Below are 22,262 nucleotides of genomic sequence, written 5' to 3'. Positions count from 1 at the left end.
CTCTCTCTCTCTCTCTCTCTCTCTCTCTCTCACACACACACACACACACACACACTTTCGCTTCTTTTCCTTCCCTCCCACTCTGCTTTCCTTTCTTCATTGTTCTTCCTCCCATCCTTTCTATTCGCTTGTCATGATAATTCTCTCCAAAGGCTTCTACCCTCCCGCATTATCTGCTCACCTCCACCCTGACGTGTGCTGAGATTCAGTGAAACGCACACTGGTCCTGGGGTGGAAACCCCTACACTTGCTTCCTTTGTCACTGCCCCAGCCCTGTGACTTGCTGTACATTTAGACTTAGGATTGTTCACCAGAGCACAACATAATTGGCAGAAAATCAATGGTAGAATAAAAGGGTTTCTGAACAATGCATGGGGTTTTGTTTACTTGGATTTTTTTCCTTTGTGTGTTTGTGTGTTGTTTGTTTTTTCAGTGCTAGGAGTCAAACCCAGGGCCTCATTCAAGCTAGGCAAGCACTCTCTTACTGAGTTACAGCCACAGCCCCTACAATTCTAGGTTTAATCACACGCTACTGGACATCTTTATCATAACAAAGTGGGATTCATTAACTCCCCAATATATGTGAAAGAGATGGCTTATATTATATATACTATATCTATGTTAGTGACTTATATATTAGTGACTTAAGTACATTGATTTGCAACCCATCTATTGGTTGAATATAGGATGCTCTGAATGAATATGTATACAAAGTAGAAGTCATCCCTCAGTATTGTGAGGAATTGGTTCCAAGAACCTTCTCTGTCCTAAAATCCACCAATGTCTGTGTCTGTGGAAGCACACAGGATTCCACGTAGCACACTAGTGCCCTCCCACAGTTTATGATGGATGGCCTCTGCATTCTGTGTAAAGCCAAATGCCATGCAAACGCGATGCTCGTAGTTGTTACCCTGTCTTGCTTAAGGAACACAAGCCATTTTCCCCTGAATATTTTCAACCTGTATTTGGTTGAAACTGTGGCTGTGATGCCAGCTAATATGGAGGGCTGACTGCTGCCTTATAATGAAACAAAGCAGAGAGGCATGAAATGGGGGAAAGTATGCAGATGAAATCCCTCATTAACACAGGAAAACTCAAGTGGAATCTTAAACAATAAAAATCTGCAATGTGAAAATTTGCCTGGCTTCATGACATTCCACTGACATGAAAGCTGTCACATTGAAGAGCATTCCTGGAGAAGTACATGAAAGAAAAGGACTACCATAGAATGCAGGTGTGTCTGTCACTGAGGGGTTAGAAGAGGCTAGATGGCTGGCTGCCTGAGACCATCACTCACTTCATAATTTAGTCAGCAACAGCATTTGGAACACAAACTGCCTATCAGATGCTGTGTAGAAGACTGATGTGGGGACAGGAAAACCCTACCACTGGCAATTACGGCTCAGATGGTTTGGAGAAAGCTAGAGAGGACAGAGAAGGGATGCAAAGGCCAGACTAAGAAACAGTCCAGGCAGTGCAAGACAAGAAAGGGGCTTCTCTCTCCAGAGCCTCACCTGCATATTGTGGGATAACCTCAAAAGAAAAAAATCACAGTAGAGTCTCCAAGCTCAGCTCCTCATTTGACACCCAGAACTGCATGGCTTCTGTGGGCCCCCTAGAGGGTTTGGACCTCACAGTGGGTAAACAAAGTCAAACCTGAGGTTTATCAGCTAAAATAACGAAATTTTGATTAAGCAAAATAAGAATGACTAGGACTTCCGGGAAGGAAAAGAAAACAACAATAAACCTTTCTGGGAGTCTCCTTGTCCCTACTAAGCTGACACCATCACAACCACAACTGCCTGGGAACTGATGACGTTTCACAGCTAGCCTGGGGAAAGGAAGGAAGAAGTAAATAAATAAGGGAGGGAGGGAGGAGAGGGGAGGGGAGGAAAGAAGGAAGGAAAAAAGAAAAGGAAGGGAGGGAGGGAGGGAAGGAAGGAAGGAAGGAAGGAAGGAAGGAAGGAAGGAAGGAAGGAAGGAAGGAAGGAAGGAAGGAAGATATTTGCAAAGATATTCATGCCTCCTGCTGCTAAGGAAATTGTTTCATTCATTAAATATTTGTGGTGGATCCATAACATGACAGCCATCAACTGTTTAGACACTTGCTAGGAAAAGAAACTCTATTTCTGACCTGCTGTCGAACTTACAAACAGTGAAGGAGACAGTGACAGCAAATGAAGCCCACCCGCCTCACGGGGCCCTGGAGGAGGTCTAAGTGCAGAAGTCCCTGCAGTTATAAAATGTCGTTATGCCCTGGAGTTCACCTGGCCAGTTGTGCATTTTTACAGTCTTCCAAAGCACTCTTAACTCCAATTCTCTTTATACAGTCTTTAATGCAACACGTGCCACATTTAATTTAAATACATAGGCATTAGCTATCATAATTTTGCACAGGCAAAGGCTTCCTCTCCCTCTCCCTCCAGAATAATTTTCTATGCTTTAGTGTCCTGACAACTGAAATGAAGACACCAGGAAGATATCTCTGTGGGTAAGTCACATGCTCATAGGGAACGGCACCTAAAATATACAGTATAGGGAAAATATGAATATTTATGAAAGGTTTTTTGCTAAATATTGATTAAAGATATAAGTTTTCACAAAAAGCATTTGTTGTTTTTCTTTTGAGTTAGTTTCATTTTTAATTAATGTATGAATGAATCAGAAAAAAGGAGAGAAATATATTGTATGCACCAGGCTCCCAATTACTGTTTGAAACTATTTTGTTAAACTGGACCTATCCTTAATATAAGGGCTCTTGAAAAATGTATGACAGGGCCACTATCTCCTTTTTCTCTCATGTGCACATGCATATGCTATGCATGTGTGTAAATGCATGTTCATATGATCATATGCATGTCCATGTGTGAAGATATGCATACATGTGTGTGGAGGCTTTGTACTGACATTGGGAATATTACTCTATCATTCTTCTCCTTTATTTTTTGAGGCAGCATCTCTCAGTCAAACCTAGAAGTAGCAGAGAGGGCTAGTGTCCATAGCCAGCTGGGTCCCCCGTTTTGGCCTCCTCAGGCTGGGATTGCAGGGACTTGGCTAATGGTGTGCCCACCCGACATTTGCATGGATTCTGGGGCTCCAAACTCTAGTCCTCTCACTTACACAGCAAGCAGTTTAACCATGGAGCTGTCTTCCCAGCCCATCTTATCTACCCTTTCAAATGATGAGCTCAACATCCATGAAGTTGTTCTCTGGTCCACGATATCCTTGCTGACATACATTCCATAGAAGGCATTAACACTTATTAGGATATCTTGAATAAAATATTTGAAATCTTAAATTGAGTCTGTGTTTTCAGAATTTGTACTTTCAACAATGTTTAGGTCAAGCTGTCTAGTCTACTATTATAACTGAGATCTAAACAACTGACTGAGGAATACAATGTCCTGCCCACTGACTGAGATTTGTGGACTATATGAATGACATCATTGGCTTGATAACAAATCCCATGCCTTGCTCCTTGATGCATGAAAATATGACTGAAGAACAGCAACTACTTTGAATCGATTCCCTTTTCATTCCTGTATAACTCCTATACTAAATATTGGGTATTAATGTAGATGAAAGCAAGAATAACATCTGATCGATAACAGCTTTGCGTTATGGCACCTGGTCGTACAGATGTTAATGTGAGTTTTCATTCGCCTGGATCACCTTAAGAATGTAGCATATCTGAAGCTGGTGAAATCTGGCCCATGCTTTCTTACCCTGATGTTACTACCCGTTCTTGTAAATCCCAGCCCTTCCCATTTCTAGAAATGTGGGGTCATTTGCTAATAGCAGCATATTTCCACTACAGATATGAAGCTGCCCACCTATATTATGGAGGAAGCGATTAAATATTAATTTTCCTTAGTATATTTTATGAGACTTGAGAGGACTGTACATAAGCATCTAAAATGGTAGCAAGCCATTTTCAGACAATAAAGGAACATAAAACTTTATAGATGGAAGCAGTATACTGTATTTTTAAGTTACCTAATGTTGAGAATATGCGTGTTTGGTACATAATCTTCAGGAGCTTGAAGTATACTTGGCAATTTTGACTGCACCCGAGTAGTGAGTTATTTGCACAGGTCACGTGACCATTCCTTGCTGCAATGCTTGCTCGAAGTGCGCTTTTCGATGTCATCACCATTCACACTGAAAGTGTTATCTCTGAAGTAATTTGTTCACGTTAATTGAGGAAAAACTAAATAGTCCCCACCATCCTAAGGCCCCCTGAAAAGCAAAGTAGTGATGCACCCGGCGAATTTAACTGCAGATAATGAACTGGTTAAATGGTAACTATTTTAGCACGTGGTTTACGTGGGTAGTACTGGGTTTGCTGCACTGCTCATGCTAAATCTAACCGGCTAAGATAACTATTAGGAAAATGAAGCATTCCCCGTCAAAGTTATTTAAACTAGCGGTAAAGAGATAACGGAATGGAAAATCTCATTTGCATTATAACAATAATAGCAAAACTAAAACATTATGATGATTCTCCTGCTTCACAAATGGCAACAGAAACGGTGTTCGGGACGACAGTGTCATCTTCAAAGCACACATAATGAAAAATATTTTAATTTGAGAAATTGCCTAGAGCAAAATAGGATGATAATTGTGATGAGCTTTTTTCTTATAAAGGAAAGCCATATAAAACAATGCTTTATTTCAAACAAAGAAAAATTCTTCAAATATGTATGTACATATATTAAAAAAATTATTAAATTTAAAATGAATAACCTTAATATTAAAACAATTATTTTTTTAGCTTGCTTAGAACGGATAGTCTTTTATTCATTAGGCAGATTATCAAGGTAAGAAAATGACTGAATTAGTAAAATGTGGTCTAGAGGTCCTTATTCCATGTGTCCAAATACGATCTAGTTGCTCACTACTCATAGCCTGGGCATGCATCTCCAGCATTTTCATTTTTTTAAGCTACCAATGCATTAAAAATGTGTTTTTTTCTTTTTTCATCTTACTCAGTACACTATTAACCACTACAACATGGGGAGAAAAATGAAATCAAACACTGAGCAAAAGAAGACAAAACAATACTAGTTATCTGCACTACAAACCTAACATTTACTTCTTAAAGCTGGCTGCCATGGCTTACTGGAGAGCTTTGGAAGGCTTTCATTTGCCTGTATCATCTTTCATGCTTTTTCCTCTCTTTTGCCTTCAGTACAGCTCTCTCTCTCTCTCTCTCTCTCTCTCTCTCTCTCTCTCTCTCTCTCTCTCTCTCTCTCTCTTCTCTTTCTCTCTCTTTCCCATAGACTGCAGTAGAAGCTGCCACAGTTGTCTCCTTTTTATAATAAGCCAAGCAGACGTCTGCCAGTGCCTGATAGGAAATGCTGATGGAGAAAGGGTTTATCTACTTTCCATCCAAAACATGTGAGCCATTAAGGACAGTATAAAAAGCAACAACAATATACTCTGCTTTTATTCAGAACCTTTCCCTTAGTGATTATTAAAAGGATGATATTTTTAGCTAAAGAAAGCAAAATGCATCCGCAGCAGCTGGTTTCCAAGGAAACAGAATAATTTAAAACCATGTGGAACTCTGCTCTCTAATTTTCATCAATCCCCTTTCATTCCTAGAGGTAGCTTTGTTCAGAATTTATAATTCCTTTTTTAAGAATGTAGCTGCATCAATTTATTGTCTGTAACACATTCCAGTAGCTCAATATGTATTTATTCTTGTATATCACCTTAAGTTCCATGAAGGTGGGAAACTTGAATTAATTACAATTGCCATTTTGTTTGTAAATCAAAAATTACTTTTAAAAAACATTAACAATTAAAAACACAGAAAAATTTTAGCATTACATCATCATTTTTAAAATTATGAAATAGTTCAAAACAAACCATAGAAGAGACCAACATAACACCTGAGAGTATAAAGACATTAAGTATATTTAGTGTGTTTAGAAAGTTCAAAGTAGGCGTTCATTAACTTGAATAATCTTTCCGAAATATCCAGCAGTATTTCTTTCCCATTTAATTTCTTAAGAATCACTATGTTTGTACCACCTCATTCAAAGGTTTGCACAATCCACCTTCCAAATCAAAGCAAAAACAAGACCAGGTTTTCTTAAAAAATTATAATCATTCTTAGTAGTTTGTAATTCATTCAAAGGCATCAAAAATACATATGAATGAATTATTCACACCACTATTATGCTTCTGTTTTATTCCAGTCAACAGGTATCAATTAGCTGACAATGTGTCCACAACTGTACTATTTTCTTAAGAGCTCAAAAGTAATGAGATCCTCTCAGCCCTAAATGGTCATATATATTAAAAATCAACTGAGAGGCTAGTGTTGTGCAATTAAGTTACTTTTCTGTCTTTATTACTAACATATGTCATTTATTCCACACTGTTAAAAAATCTTCCCTGATTGTCCTAAAAGAAAATAAAACATAATTTGCAACTAGCAAAGTCAAAACTCGAGGAATATTAAACACACACACACACACACACACACACACACACACACACACACACACACACACACTGTCGTAAGTCTATCGCTAGCAATATGTGTTGGAATTTCTTAACCTTGACGCATCTGGTTCATTAATGAAACTTCTCTGTCAGACACTACTTTTCGCAGCCAAGTCTCATCCTTCCCAATTAGACTCCTGTGCTTTTAAAGTGAAAACAGTCCCGCGCATGTTGACAGCTCTCTATTGATGGTTACTTCATCTCCACACCACACGTAAGCTTCAAATCTGCTGACTAAAACGCTGCAGCTGCTCGGGGCATGAGATGCATCGAGAGAAGAGAGCTTACATGCACACAGACCCTTCGTTCCAAGTCAAGACTATAGGAAGCTGCAAACTGAAAAATGATTTTCATAAGCTCCTTACTGGGTGGGAAGGATAAAGACCCCACACTAAATCCTGTGCGTACAGAGAAGGCTCCATTTTCTCAGGACCTGTGGAATCTATCAAGCTTTTTTCCCATGCCTCCTTTGGTTTCCATGAACACAAGCCTTGATTAAAAACACAAAGACGCACGATTTTATCCATCGGTTTTGCTCAGTAACGTTTGCTTGGGTGGCTATCAGAAGAAGCCATGCCTCTGGCGTTTCTGTGCGTTTTCGTGTTTAAATCAGGGAAGGCTTTTGCAGCCACGACGAACTGCTCACTAAGGCTGCCCGCAGTCTAGCTAGGGACAGCTTTAGCCAAGCGCCTTCAGGATTCCCACACCCTAAAGGATGCTTCTACTAGAACCTAGCGTTTCCATTTTTTAAAAAAGAAAAGAAATTCTCTTTTCTTCTTCTTAGTATTATTATTTTTGCTCTTACCTGTAAATGTGGTCTCAGTACTTGGGCTCCGGCAGAACACACTGAAAAGAGTGACTCACTCCGCCCTCGGCCATCCATCAGGCCGCAGCCAACCAATAACAAAAGCCAGATCCTGGCGTCCTCCAGCTCTTACTGCTCGCCTGCTCCCAGCCCTTGCTCCCTCCCACCCTGAGCTTTTAGAGGACAAATCCCTGCAGCAGTGGGAGGAAGGAAAAAAGAAATATGGAGAGACGAACTGAAAAGAAAGATTTCAAAGAACAGCCAGCTGGAGTCAAAAGTCTTGTTTTGGGTGTAGGAAAACGGGGTTAATCTATGCCTCGCCCACCACAAATCAAAGCAAACACTTGAGGAAAGCCTAGATAAATGGCCTGTTTCCCCTCACTCCATTGATTTTTTTTTCCTTTAGAGGAAAAAAATATACACTTCCTCATTGTGTATTCTGAGATATAGATAGAGGAGGGAGACGGACCATCAATATTGCCTTTTCAAAGAGATCCAATCGAAACAAATCAAATCATGACATCTCTTGCTGTTGATATGACAACCTCTGCTTGGCAGTGTTTCTATTCACAGTTTCAGGGCCAGATCAGCAGAGTATATGTTTTTCACCCAGAATAGAAGAATATTCAGATATTTTAGAGTTGTGTGGTTTGCATGACTTCAGATTCCTTAGATACCAGCATCAATTTGTGAATAATGGAGCTTGTTAAAGATTAAAGAGGCATCAGCCACTCGGTTGCTAAGTCTCAAAGTGACTAATTGGACTCTAATTTTTGCTCTAATAACCTTGGGCAAAATCATTTCACTTCTGAACTAAAAGGCATAACATGAATAAAAGAACAATTGAGGAAAACATCAAATTAGATTTATATAAGACAGCAAAGCAAATTTATATGCAGCTTCAAGGGGAAAAATTGCTTTAAATAAAGTCTCACTATGCAGCCGTAGCTAGTCTGGCATTTGCTTAGTAGACCAGGCTGGCTTCAAACCTAAAGAGACCTGCCTGCCTCTGCCTCCTGAGTGCTGAGTTAAAGGCAAGTGCCATCACATCTAGCCAAGAACACTAATTAAACAATAGCTAATAAAACAAACAAAAGAATACTGATTCTTTACATTTAAATGCTACTAATTGGACCAGGGAGATGGCTCAGCAGTCAAAGGACCTTGCCACCAAGCTTGACAACTGTGGAGGGCCCCAAAACAGCTTGACCTCACAGCTGCCATGACAGGCTTAGAGGCCCAGGCACAGCTTCTGGCAGGCAGCACCTGGACCCAGGAAAATCCATAAGCTGACCCCACCCAGTGGGGTCTGCATCTAAGGGGAAATACCTGACATTCCAAACATTCCCAATACCCCTAGACAAATGTCAGTCCATCAGGGTCCTGAACCCTGGAAATCCCCTCACCCCAACCTCTGCTAAGATTAAAAACAAAACAAAACAAAACAAAACAAAAACAAAAACAAACAAACAAAAAAAAAAAAAAACACCTTGCCTGGGTTCTGGGCTCTCTGCTCCCACTGTTGCATGGGACAGAGAGCCCAAGCTCTGAGCTTGAAAATAAAGACTCCTTGCTTTTACATATGGGATTCTGTCTCCCTGGGGGTCTTTTGGAGGTCCCTGCGATCTGGGTATAACAACAACCTGAGTTCAGTTCCTGGGTCCCACATGGTGGAAAGAGAGAACCAGCTCTTGTAAGTTGTCTCCTGACCTCTGCACCAGTGCCATGGCATGGAGTAAACACAAATACACACACACACACACACACACACACACGCACGCACGCACGCACGCACGCACGCACGCAATTTATATAAAGTTTTAAACTCACTGCTGATTGAGGTCATCTGATGAGACATTCAAAGAAAGTCTCCTTGGAAAGACATGCACTAAATGTTTCAAGGTTTATTTTTATTTACAGGTCAGTGTCTGTGAGTCAGTGTCTGTGGAGGCTCTAAGAGGAATCCCCTGGAGTTGGATTTACCTGCTGCAAGCTGCCTGATGAGGGTGATAAGATATGAACTGTAACCCTGTAGAACAGCAGCAATCTTATTTTTGTTCATTTGTTTATTGTTGTTGTTGCTGTTTTTGTTTTTGGAAACAGGGTTTCTTTGTGCAGTCCTGTGTGTCCTGAAACTTGCTTTGTAGACCAGGTTGTCCTTGAACACAGAGATCCAGCTGCCTCTGCCTCCCAAGTGCTGGGATTAAAGGTGTGCGCCACCACCGCCCAGTGAGCAGCAAACTCTTAACCACTGAGCCATCTTGCCATCCCTTAGTCTGGTGGGTTTTCTCTCAGCCAGTGGCTGCTTTCTCCATCATAGAGGTATGGAGATATCTACGGACCTTGTTCTGCAGTTTCTTAGTTTAATGTCTTTATGGGAATAAGACCAAGGGGAGGAAGCAGGAAGAAATGGGAGTATTCTTTATTTCTGGAATTAACTGGTCTGAGGACAAACCCTGCATAGTCCAGATAACTGTACAGAGGGCAAAGGGAGTGTCTGGTGATTTAACTCAAAGCAGACTTCACATAGAATTGCTCTGGGGCTGACCTATTAGTTTAGTGTATGAACAGAATTCCTGGGAAGAAGCTGTGTCTGCAAAGGCTAATTGACTGATAATCGCTTCAGTCACGTAGAATGGTCGGAATGTTGCAAGTTCAGAGCCAATTTATCTTAAAGCATCTTTAGCCCTTTAAATGCTACTTATTACACTCCTTTACACATAACCTAACATTCTTTGTAACCATCAAGTAAATCCTTTGGACTATATGAACAGATCCCTCGTTTCCACCAACCAAAGGGCTAAGAATGCTGACAGACAGCATCTAAGGCCTATGGCAGAGTTTCCCTCACTTTGCTGTAACCCAGCTACTGGCTGTATCCGCTGATGTGTTTGAAAGGTATACTATTTTTATAGTCTTCTTTATTCTGTTTCTATAAAAAGCTTGCAAACTTGCTACTTCTTTAGAACATAATATTTGGCCAAATCTGAATCTGTTTTCCTAGGCCATGGGCATATTTGGCTCCAAAAATATACCATCTCTTGTATTCCTTTGTATTTCTTTCATTAATAAGTGTTTGCACAGTATCTGTGAAGCCCCACAACCTTTAGGTTTAAAAAAAATGATTATTACTTTAATTGTATGCTTATCTGATGTAAGTTTGTGAGGCTTTGTTGAGATTATGTTACCGGAACTTTGAGGGATATTTTTGTGGCCCCTAGATGATACTGGGGAAATTGGGGGCCCCCTCTTGGGGTTCTTAGTAAAAAAAATTTAAGTGGACACAAATGGAAATATGAGGACAATTTGGTGGGAGTTTAAAAGAAAGAAACAAAACGCCCAAGCCAGGGAAGCTGTAGATCTCAGCAGCTGCCCAGAGGAGAATAGAGGAGACGAGAGGGAGGAGCCATGCTGTTCCAGCTAAGCAGGCAAAGAGGTCAGTTCTGTGGCAGGCAGAAGCAGCTACATGGTGGGAGAGGAAGGTTGGCTTGCCTTAAAGTGAGCATACAGTGTTAGGGAAGCCTGAAAGCGTTTCGGGGAAGCATCTTTACACAAGAGATAGGGGAAATGGTGGTAGCACATGCCTTTAATACCAGCATTCAGAGGCAGAGGCAGGTGGCTATCTGAGTTCAAGGCCATCGTGATCTACAGAGTGAGTTCCAGGACAGTCAGAACTACACAGAGAAACCCTGTCTTTAAAAAAAAGAAAAAGATCAAGGCCAGCCTGGTCTACAGAGTGAGTTCCAGGACAGGCTCCAAAGCTACACAGAGAAACCCTGTCTCGGAGAAAAAAGAAAGAAAGAAAAAGAAATGGAGAAGAGATAGAGGAATAGTCAAAGTTATGCTTTCAGACTTTCAAAGTTCTGTGAGAGATGGCAGTAGGGGATTCGAATTCAGGAAAGGAAAGGTGCTGTATTTTATTAAAGGTATAATTATTCCACTTATCTCTTTTGTTTGGTTTAAGCAGAACCTACCTTCAGGACTGGGTGTGTGTAGAGGTGGGATCGTCCTTCAGCCAAATGATTGACCTGTCCGATTGGAATTTATGTTTCTACCTAGGTCCAGCTCAGAGATTCCATTCTCTTGACCACAGAGAACTTTCCCTTAATGGGTAACATTAACAATGAGGAGTGTTAAACTCTCATTTAATTTTACATTCTAAGTTCTCTATAGAGGAAAATGCTTTCACAAACGCTGTGGTCTAGTTGCCAGGAAAAGCTAGAGGAATCCTTAGGATAGACAGCATTTCTTAACATGGCTGGCGACACCTGCATCACAATCACAGGGAGAAGCAAGGGCCTCACCCGGACTTAATGAATCTGCATTTGAAGGGGCTGAGGCTCACCACTTCGAGCAGGCTCCCTTGGTGATTTTGAGGTGAGCTGTTAGAAACAGGAAGTCACAGATTAGTGCTCCCTGGATGCAAACCTTCAGATGGTGGTTCCTTTACTGATAAGCTCATGGGCGGGTCTGGGGTGCAGCTCTCATTTGGAAATTGTCAGCATGTAAGAAATGATTACAGCCATGAAAGTGGATGAGTATGTTAAAGGGCTAATACCTAAAATTACCAAATGATAGTGGAAAATCAACCTACTTAAAAAGAAAAAAAAAACTAGTAAAAATGGCAGAGAATAGACATTTCTGAATAGATATTTCTTCTAAGAAGACAGAAACATGGCCAACAATATTTTAAAAACAGTTCAGCATCACTAATTGTCAGGGATATGCCACCCAAAATGCTTATGAGAGTCACCTCACAGCCAGTAGGATGTTTTGGTCTATTTTCTATCTTGTGACCAAACACCTGAGATACATCAACTTAAAAAGATGAAAATTCATGTGAATCTAAGTTCTTCAATGGAAGCTCTAGCTTATATTGAACTGTCTAACAAGGCTCTCTAACTAACAGAACTTCAGTGACTGTGGGGGTTGCAAGTTCCAAGTCTGATTACATTTATTGCAGGCTGTCTTTGGCCTTCTTCATGCTCATCCCTTGCCCAGCTATCTGTCTGATTGAACATCCTTCTGACTACCATGTGAAACCTTTCAAAATACACCAACTTTCAGACTACTAGCTTCCGCCAAACCAAAGCTAAGGCTGTTCTCCACTTCACTGACACCTGTCTACCTGGCAAGGAACCCTCCTGACTCCATTTTGAAGGCAGGAGTCATTATGTTGTATTTTTAAAAATAAGTTTTTATTTACTGTGAGAGTTAAGTAGGCCTGTTTTCTGGAACCTGACCTTCCCCAACCCATGACCTGGATTTGTTTTTGAGAATACTCTGATGCTGATCCCTCCTAATCACATGGTGGATGATCACATGATTCTTTTAAAGGTTTTGTTTTTCTTATTTCCTTATTGTCCCATTGTCTCCCTTCTGTAAAATTACTTATAATTTTACTCATTAAAAGGGGCCCAAAAGGTGGATTTGAGGCTGTTCTCTTTAACCTGACTTGGGTAGTCACTGCCAGCTCTGGGGTGCACCCCAATTAAAATCAAGCTTTCATCAAATTTGACTCAAATTGTGGTAGTGGTCTTATTCTCACCATTGGGATGAAAACTGGTGTTTCCATGGATATTTTTAAAGTGTTTCTTTGTTCTATTACTATAAAAGCTTCATGAAACAGTTGTCACGTCAGAACGTTCATTGGTGGTTAACCCAAATCTGTATTCCCAGGAACTGCTCACTCATTTGGTTCCAGGATAAATTTGTATCAGCTTTGAGTAGAGGTCTGCGTTTCTCCTGTCCACATTTATTTTTCTCATAGTTTGGGAGATTTCAGCCTCCCAGTGGAGAGTTGTCTCCCAACGGTTGCTCGCCCCCACATTGATTTGGGGCCTTTTGTGAGGATCTGCATCATGGCCCAAGCACATGGAGAGGAAGATGCTCACTTCATGGATGCTAGGAAGCAAAGGCAGAGACAGAATGTGGATGGACTCCTTCTAACTCCCTTAGTGGATCTGCCCCGATGACCCAACTTTTCTCTACCAAGCCCACCAGCCTTGTGAAATGGTAAAAGTGTAGATTAGGTCACACTAGGAACCTTCTTACTATCTGTATATATACCACAAAATTTTCTTATATACCTTAACCCATGTCATACACATTGTACCAAACCTAAGGAGCACTTTTTATTTTTATATAAATTTCCCAGCAAACTTTCCTTGTGTTAATATTCTCATCTGCCCCTTGAAATCTCATCCCTTGGCGCTGCCCTGTCCTGATTTAAAAGCCGGGCGGTGGTGGCACATGCCTTTAATCCCAGCATTCGGAAGGCAGAGGCAGGTGGATCTCTGTGAGTTCGAGGCCAACCTGGTCTCCAAAGCGAGTTCCTGGAAAGGCACAAAGCTACATAGAGAAATGCTGTCTCGGAAAAAAAAAAAAAAAAAGTAGCGGTAACGCCCGCATTACCGATACCCGTTTACCATGTCTGAGCGAAGGGCTGCAGATTAAAAATAGAGACAAGAGACAGCAGGTCATTCGTACGATGGATGTCGAATGCCATTTATTGAAAGAGGGAAGAAACCTTAAATACAGGCTTACAGCACAAATGGAGGAACCCCCGGAGGGCAGAAGTTCGCTACCAATGGTCTACATTCCAGACCCAATGTTCTACATACTTGCATCTAAGTAGTTAACGACCAAAATGCAGGATACACAAACAAGGAACTTCCCTTAAGCATTCAGAAGGGTGGATACCGGCAGGGAATCTGAATAGGGAGGACATCTGATCAAGGTCAGCAAGCAAGGCCGCAGCCACTCCCAGTCGGGGGCCAGGGCCCATGGCGCCCACAAAAAAAGGCTCATTCTAACGAAAAACTCCTCCCTTTCCTCTCTCTTCTGCTTTTCATCCCACGAGATGTGTGCACCCTGTTCTCTCTCTCTTCTGCCTTTCCCCCTTCCCCACCTTGAGGTGTGCACACCTTCGCTTTCCTTCTCTTCTCTTTCTCTTCCTCTCTCCCTCTTTCCCCATCTTTCTAATAAACTCTCCACGAAGATGCAGCGCCTGGGTGTGAGTTGACTGTGTCTTGTCCACCGCTGCATCTGCCCAGCATGCCAGCCATGTTTCCCTGCACGTGCGGGATGCCCTCGGGGCCCGAGCCCCCTGCACACAATAATCCATAACACCTTGAACATTCAACTTTGAGACTCATCCCTGGGAATACAAGACACGGTTTGCGAATGAAACTCTAAGATTTCTTTACCTTTAAATGTACCAGGAAGTCAGGTGAAGTTTCATGGCAACTATAGAAAGGAAGGCAGGAGACCAAAACACAAGAGGTTAGAGAAAAGTAAAAGGATACACACTCCCAAAGGCTCGGGTTTTTGTTTGGTTTTTTTTTTTTTGGTTTTTTTTTTTTTTTTTTTTTGGTCAGAGTGCAGACCTTGACATTGCTCTAGACACCCTCTAAAAGCAGTTCTAGTCTAGTCTGGGGCATTAACCAGAGTCACAGTAAACTGCATTTTAATATGTTTGGGTGAGTCACATGCTCCTTCAAATAGAGAAGCATCGTCAGCCGTTGAATTTGATCTTTATTTCTTTGCCAACTGAAGGTGAGCAGTGTCTGGTGGTGGCTTGAATACTACAGACAGACTGCAGTGGCTATAAAAACGAGTGAGAAAAAAATAAATGGAGACAAGTTGCATGCTTTCTTAGAATTAGCACAGACAGTGTCTAGCACCAGCCTGTCTCTTCAGAGACGACAGGACACTAATTTGACAATACCAACAGGATGGCAGTGGTGAGGCCTGGCCCTGTTAGTGGGAGGTGGCTTCTTGAGGATTACTGACAGTTGGACTTTGAGATGACCATGGGTCGATGCCTGCACATTTCCCAGCCTGTCAGAAGCAAAGGTAACTGATTTGAAATACGTATGTCTGAGTGATTTTAAAAAATCTCCCTTGATAGAACATACAAAATCTTTGACAGTTAAGTAGCATGGTTTAAAAGATGGAAAACAGAAATGATGAACAAATAAAAGAATTGCCAACATTCAAGGAAATCCCAATTCAGGCAGTTTGTCGTGGAAAAGGGATCCAGATTGTGTGTATTAACTGGGTGGCTTCCTACATTGAACGGCAGTGCTCAGGGTCTCGGACACTGTAAAAATGAGCCCCCTGGAAGTAGATAGGGTGAGGCTCCCACCAAATGATTCAATACAAGTTCCTCATATCCAGTTGACCCAACATGATCTTATGTTTTAAAAATTCAAACATATTTTTGAAATTCAAAAGTCTTCTAAGTGAATAGAATTGGGAAGTCTGGGGAGTGGGGGAGGGGGGGGGCTGAGAGGGTAGAGGGGATGGGAGCCTCTTCTGAAGTTACATTTCCAGAAGTGCCAAAACAAAACCTGACAAGGGCTGTCAGCCTAACCAGGATTAAGCAGATCAACAAGACTTGATTTAGTGTTTACATTTTAAGAACTCGAGGATCAGATTTGGTATAACTGACCAAGACACTTCGCATGTTGCTGTAAATTCCTGGGAGACCCATGAGATCCATGGCCCTGTGTGAAAACCCTAACAGTTACAGATGTTTCACAAAACTCCTTAGGTACTGATACAAATTCATAAGAATCTATTTATTAGTAGCCTATGAAAATCTACAATATTCCTCCAAAAGTATAAATTCAAATGTGTCTGTGGCACTTTAATAAGACAATTTGTTCTGGGTACTAGAATACTACAATAATCATGGTCAAGTTTCTGATTTTATGAAGTTTACATTCCAATGAAAGCAAATTATATTTAAATAATAATAAGCATATGTTATATATCTACATAATAAACTAGTATGCTGACTAGTCTGTGGATAGTGGTACTTCTTTTTTTTTTTTTTTTTTTGATTTTTCGAGACAGGGTTTCTCTGTGTAGCTTTGCGCCTTTCCTGGGACTCACTTGGTAGCCCAGGCTGGCCTCGAAATCACAGAGATTCACCTGGCTCTGCCTCCCGAGTACTGGGATTAAAGGCGTGCGCCGCCCGGCCTTTTTTTATTTTATTTTATTTTATTTTTTTTAATTTATTTTTTCATCTTTTTTTTTTTTTTTTTTTTTTCCGGAGCTGAGGACCGAACCCATGGCCTTGTGCTTGCTAGGCAAACACTCTACCACTGAGCTAAATCCCCAACCCGATAGTGGTACTTCTTAAATAGAGATGGATCCTGGCAGTTATGCTTGGTGCCTTGGAGACAGATCCTAACTTATTATTTAACAAAAGGGAGGATCATGGACAACAGTAATACTAGTCTAAAATTAACACAAGTAACGTTGAGTAATATTAACCTCAGTTATTGACTTGATGAACAATGAGGCCTAGAAGGTGCGCCTCTGTATAAGGGAGACAACCTTGATTAGATTTATTGGGGTGGAAAGACCTGCCCATTATGGGTGGCATCATTCCTTGGACTGGGATTCTAGACTGTATAAAAAGGACAATGTGAGCTAAGCACAAGCGTTCACCATTCTCTTCTTCCTGATTATGGATGCAATCTGAGAGGCTGCTTCAAGTTCCCACTGCCTTCATTTCCCTGTTGTGCTGGACGGTATCCACCACTTGTGAGCCAAAATAAACCCTTTCTTCCTTAGGTCGATTTTGTCTGAGGATTTTATCACAGTAACAGGAATAGTAACTAAGATAGGTTGTTAGTTTACAAAAGTCAGTGTTCAGGTGTGGTCATGAACACCTGTAGTCACGGCATTTGGGAGGCTGAGGCACAAAGTCTGTGAGTTTGAGGCCATCCTATCACAAACCAAATTCAACGTTAATATGTTATGGTGCCCAGACATCAATCTTAAGCATCGGAAAAGGTAGATACCACTTAGACTGCTTCCTGAATGCATTATCTCAAACTGCTAAAGAAACCCTCCAAATCATCTCTCTTTTGGAATGATATTAAGTGAGAATTTTAAAAAGAACTTCATACTTATTTTATATAAAACTTCAGGACGGGACTCACCTGGTGGAAGAAGAGAACTGATTTCTGCAAGGTGTCCTTTGACTGCCATCTATACTATGGCAATGTGCATGTGCACGTACGCACACGCATGCATGCACACACACATACACACTCTCACACACACTAGCCAAATAAAATAAATAAAGTTCATTCAAATTCTCTCCTTGAAGCACCACAGTAACTATTGGTTATCTATCAAATATCAAGAACAGTGTGAATAACTACAATGTATCCAAATAAAGCCAAGTTAGGTGATGACTGGAATTAGAGTTTAGAATATATTTGGCCATGAAATTTGGATTACCTGTGAGATAAAAATGGGAAAGGGCCATAATTTTATTTCTCTAAATATTAATGTAGACGGATAGTGTAAACAACGTCAATTACCAAATTTCGGGTTATTAGCATGCTTGATGGAAAGATAATTTGGTGAGTAATAAAAACAAGTAGCTCCCTCTCCTTTCTCAGCTCCCAAACATTCCCACATTGCTATTCCCCAACATGGGCACAGGAAGTCGGGAACACTATGGTTTAGACTGGACTAGTTTCAAAGTGATCAACTTTCAGATATCTCAAAAGAATTGCATTTAATGTTTTAATGTGCAAAAAAAAAATAATAACCTGGTGAGTAACAAATAATAGATGTTTATTAATATGGAATGATACAAATCTGTCATAAGGGTGGCACTGAGCCAGCTGTTCAGAAATGAGGAAAAAGAAACTAAGAAGGGGAGGAGAGAGAGAGAGAGAGAGAGAGAGAGAGAGAGAGAGAGAGAGAGAGAGAGAATTGAAACTGCACAGCTAAATAGCCCCTGCTGCTCTGTCTAATCATTCAGAATAAAAAACTGTGACGTCTGAGTGGTGCTAGTCCCTGCAACAATGACATGAGATGCAGATCTTCAAATAAGCTAACAGCAAACAGCCTTGAGGACTAGATCTGAGACCAATACTTCCCACCATGTCTCATTCATCTTATGAATTTCAGCTCAGAATATTCTGAGATGAATAAAAGTTAAAAAAAAATAGAAGACAAAATAATGCCAACCTTCTTAATAGGAAGCAATTTGGCAGGTGACAGTGAGAAAGAGTGCCCAACTGACATGGAAGCATGCAAAGCGCCTCGAAGGTCCCTGCTGATTTTTTTGGTTAGACATCTGAGCCAAGAAGTTGAAAGGATGCTTGCATTTACGGCTGGTGAAGACTACAGAGACAGCCTTTACTAAAGTGTGAGTTGGCTTTCCCCCAAACATTGCATTACCCTTGAATGGAAAATTGATCGCATGACATATGGCGACAACATCTGCCACCCATGGATAAAGCCGCAGCGCCATGTGGGTGGTAATGGAAGCTGTAATAGCGAGGGTGGAGAATTTAATGACAGTATGTAACACCGAGGAAAGTAACAGAAATCTGAAAGAAAGGAACAATTTGTGTAAATCTTTACAATGGTTCTAGAGGGCTATACATCCGGTTCTTCTGTAGTCATCCCAGAATGAGTGAAACAAAGACCCTTTGTCATTTATTACCTCTGCATAGCTCAGCCATAACCCCAACAGAGGAATTTCTTCTGGACAATATTGCTTTTTCAGTAAATAGACAATTATTACAAATTTAGGATGACCATAACAAGAAATTGGAACCCTTCAGGTCTATATATTAAAGAAAAAAAAGTGAGGCCAAACACATTTCTTTTAAGAGTTTCTAAAAATATATTCTTTCGATGTGGCTTTTCTGGAAGGAAAACAGAAAACAAATAGTAACACAATTGAGGATATTGCTCCATAAATAAAATATTTAAATGTGCTTGATTTTTCCCACTCAATCAGGAAAGAGACAAATGATATCCATAACTGTATTTTACAAGCACAAGAGTTTTGTTTGTGAAATAATAAACAGAACATGAAGATCTATTCCCATGACTACATGATGTGAGGTTTGCCCAAAGTTTCCTATGGAATTCAGCTATCTGGAGTGGTGGGCTGCCTGTTACAGGAACCCACCTAACATTAGTGTGGAGACGGGGACTCCAACTCTTCAGTCCTCGAGCTGTGAGCCAAACGTTTAATCAACCATGCCATCTTCCCATCCTCTCAGAACAACACTTTAAAGTTCTCATCTTATCAAAGAAACAGTATGAGGTGGTTGTTATTCTTATTATTACTGGTGTGTCTTTTTCTTTTTGATAATGATCTCATCTGGACCAGCTAGGCTTAAACTCACTACATGGCCAAAAAACGATCTTGAACTCTTTTTTTTTTTTTTTTTTTTTGAGGTAGGCTTTCTCTGTGTAGTTTTGGTGCCTTTCCCAGAACTCATTCTGTAGACCAGGCTGCCCTCGAACTCACAGAGATCTGCCTGGCTCTGTCTCCCAAGTGCTGGGATTAAAGGCATGTGCCACCGTTGCCCAGCCGATCTTGAACTCTTGATCCTGGTGCCTCCAACTGACATGTTCTGAGATCACAGGCTTGTGTCATAGTCATTATTATTAACTCTTTTCTGGTTATGCCCATTTGTAGTTGTGCACATATTCAAAGTGAAAAGTAAAAATCAACTCTGATTATAAAGTAAATATAGATGTTCTTGATATTGATATATGAAGAAGTATATGTGGTTATCTTTAAAATTCTTTGGTGTCATAACTTAGTTTTGTGTTGTTGTTGTTGTTGTTGTTTTCAGGAAAAGTTCTTGCGTGTTAAGGATACATACTTCTTTAAGAGGTATAAAATATGTCAGTATGGGGCTGGGGAGATAGCTCAGCGGTTAAGAGTACACTGATTGCTCTTCCAGAGGACCCGGGTTCAATCCCCAACACCCACATGGCTACTCACAATTGTCTGTAACTGCAAGTTTTGATATCCTCACACAGATATACATGTAGGCAAAACACAAATGCAAATAAAAATAATAAACTATTTTTTAAAAAGATGTCAATCTGTTCGAAGGCTTATGATAAAGGCATTATCTAGGAAAATAATAGGAAAGGCAAAAATGTAAGGTCATTTATTTGGTGAGAAGGTAAAAACATATCTTAAGACCACAGGAATCCCACATGCCAACTATTATTATACAGTAGCATAAGTGTATTTTATGACATAAGCTCTAGGGAGCCATAAAATAAGCCATTTTTGATAACCTACCTAAGAAACATTCATGACTCCACCTAAAAACAAAATTCTTGGTTCTGATCTCAGACCTAGAGCTTAAAACTCATGGTTGCCCATGGATCCTGTATAGTGACTGCTGTAGGTGTTGGGAACCACGTCCTGTGCTTCTGGGAACTGAACTCTGGTCATCTTCAAGAACAGCCAGCACTTGTAACCACTAAGCTGTCTGTCTAGTCTCTCTGCATCTTCCAACAGTTTATTAACAATGATTTCAAACAGCTACAGCTTAAGAAATATCAGAAAAGATGAATTTCTATGGGCCCTTCCTCCCACTTCGACAAAACTCAGTGTGCAGTTGTGACCACTCCATTCAAGACTCTCCCCACTTCTCTAGAATGAAGCCCACCGGAGCACTATATGCTGTTCACAAATCCATAAGAGATAAGGAAATGAAAAAAAAAACCCACCATGTCCCATTGATAAATTAATGTATAGTATGTGTTCCTATTTCTCCGGTACCTAGTAAATTTAACCTAATTTCTGCTGAAGTCAGTAATTACCCTAGAAAAGAAGACTGATCTGTCTTATCTATCTAGACAGTGCAGGTGGCCCCTCAGTAGACAAATTGTCCTCATCTATCTATCTCCACCCTTCTCTGTCATGACGTGTTTGTTGACAAAATTGGGCGTTTTATTATTATTATAGAACACGGTCCTGGTTTTGCTGATGTTCTTCCCCGATTGTTGTTGAACATATCTTGTCTTGTCTAATTCATAAATCAAGAGGTTTCATCACCCGCAGGTATTTTCTCTCTAGGTTGCCACACTTCTTTAAGGACAGGTAACGTTGACTTTCTTTTTCTAAAGGTAGATACCCATAATCACAACATACACACACTGTTTTAGGTCAAAATGAATGTTAGTGATAAGCTAAAAACATTTTTCTTTGTATATTTCATAACCGAAACATAGAAATGTATTGTCTTCAGTTTTTGCTTTTTATGAGTTAAGGATTCCTATAGAAGGGACAAAGGAAATCTCATTTCCTTTCTATGTTTTTTAAAGCAATGAGATAAAGTCCTCCAGGATGGTTTGGCAGGCAAAGATGCAGGCTGCCAACTTGGTGATCCTAGTGTGACGCCCAAGACCCACACTGTGGAGGCAGAGAATCTGCAAGGAGCATATGTGTGTACACACACGAAGTTAATACATGTCATAAAATTAAAATAATTAGATGAAATTACCCAAAATAGTATATGCTAGACAAATTTTTTAAAATAATTTATTTAACTTTATTTTATGTGCATTGGTGCAAAGATGTCAGATCCCCTAGAACTGGTGGAGTTACAGACAGTTGTGAGCTGCCATGTGGGTGCTGGGAATAGAACCCAGGTCCACTGGAAGAGCAGCCAGTACTCCTAACCCCTGAGCCATCTCTCCAGCCCCAGACAAATTTTTAAAAACTTACCAATGTCTTTCTTAGGGACATCCTGCCATTTTGTATGGCCATCAGCAGCCATGCTTGAGAGAATTTGTTCTGTCACAGCCTTCCCAATAGGGGATGTTGTCAAGCCTTTGACATTTTGTCAATACTGTAGGTGAAGTACTGAAATTTGAATAAAGAGTTTGTAGCATAGAAATAGATCCAATGAGCTGTGTGCATGATCCTAAGAGATGTAGCCGTGTGCTTAGATTTAAATTGGATCAGGATGAAGGGTCCTTTTGATATCTGTAATGGAGTTCCAGTGATACATTTAGCAGAAGAATGTAATTGTGAAAAGTAAGAAGTAAGTTTGTAATATCTCAAGTACAAAATTAACTTCCTGTCAGATAAGCTGGGTGGGGAATTTTGTTGTTTTATTTGTTTTCATAAGGAAAA

General features: G+C 40.5%; 1 protein-coding gene across 1 annotated transcript in view; it reads right to left on the bottom strand.

The window, feature by feature from the left end:
• Csrnp3 (cysteine and serine rich nuclear protein 3) overlaps nt 1-7,458 on the bottom strand; it is a 193,443-nt gene extending 185,985 nt beyond the window's left edge. The window contains exon 1 of the mRNA XM_015996010.3: nt 7,322-7,458. The gene's annotated coding sequence lies outside the window, so the exon portion shown is untranslated. The remainder of the gene's footprint in view (nt 1-7,321) is intronic.
• Between the last annotated feature and the right edge of the window lie 14,804 nt (nt 7,459-22,262).

Source organism: Peromyscus maniculatus, chromosome 4 (assembly GCF_049852395.1).
Source record: "Peromyscus maniculatus bairdii isolate BWxNUB_F1_BW_parent chromosome 4, HU_Pman_BW_mat_3.1, whole genome shotgun sequence".
Lineage (NCBI taxonomy): Eukaryota > Metazoa > Chordata > Mammalia > Rodentia > Cricetidae > Peromyscus > Peromyscus maniculatus.
This window is presented reverse-complemented; position numbering and strand designations above follow the sequence as displayed.